Source organism: Morone saxatilis, unplaced genomic scaffold (assembly GCF_004916995.1).
Source record: "Morone saxatilis isolate NCDOM2014 unplaced genomic scaffold, NCSU_SB_2.0 Contig0, whole genome shotgun sequence".
NCBI lineage: Eukaryota > Metazoa > Chordata > Actinopteri > Moronidae > Morone > Morone saxatilis.
Window position 1 is genome coordinate 74,585 of NW_023339650.1, and position 303 is coordinate 74,887.

The 303-nt window shown below is 39.9% G+C and overlaps 1 protein-coding gene across 1 annotated transcript in view; it reads left to right on the plus strand.

The window, feature by feature from the left end:
• Positions 1-303, plus strand: part of LOC118321806 (phospholipid phosphatase-related protein type 4) — a 24,426-nt gene that overhangs the window by 15,829 nt on the left and 8,294 nt on the right. The window lies entirely within an intron of this gene.

Sequence of the window (303 nt, forward strand, 5' to 3'; positions counted from 1 at the left end):
GCTTGGCTTGGCTTGGCTTGGCACAATAATGGTTAATGGGCTCTGATGGCAGATCTCAATATCAGACATATTTTAGAAACATATATTATGTTGCATACCAGGATGCATTCCATAACAGTAGTAATATTTTCTTCTAGTTTCTATTTGTATCTTATTCTCTACACCTGGTGGCCTAATTTTCATGATAATTATCACATGCGTACATGGAGACTCACCTGGAGTACAGTAATTCCCAGTGAAGCAGACTTTGGCATCAAACGCACTGATGCTTACACACAAACATGCTCCTACGCACAACGCCTT